Below are 302 nucleotides of genomic sequence, written 5' to 3'. Positions count from 1 at the left end.
GTTTCCATGTAACTGTGAATTTTTAGATATTTTGATAATGCCCATTAATTTTGGCTTATGTATTTATTGTTGGTTCATTTGTTCTATCAGGTGTAGATTTTTTATTTTTTATTTTTTGCAGTTTTGATTTGCCAATTGTTATGTTCTACAATAAACGTTTGAGAATTTCAGGTTTTTTTTGACAAGTAAATTTTTTATTCTTTGATAAGTAAAAGAATGCAAGTCCCTAGCCTTTCTTTATAGAGCAAGTCCTTAGCCTTTGTTAAAGAATTTCCTGAATCATTTGCCAATATAAAAGAATG

The sequence above is a fragment of the Corylus avellana genome, chromosome ca3, assembly GCF_901000735.1.
Source record: "Corylus avellana chromosome ca3, CavTom2PMs-1.0".
NCBI lineage: Eukaryota > Viridiplantae > Streptophyta > Magnoliopsida > Fagales > Betulaceae > Corylus > Corylus avellana.
Note: the sequence above shows the minus strand (reverse complement) of the source record.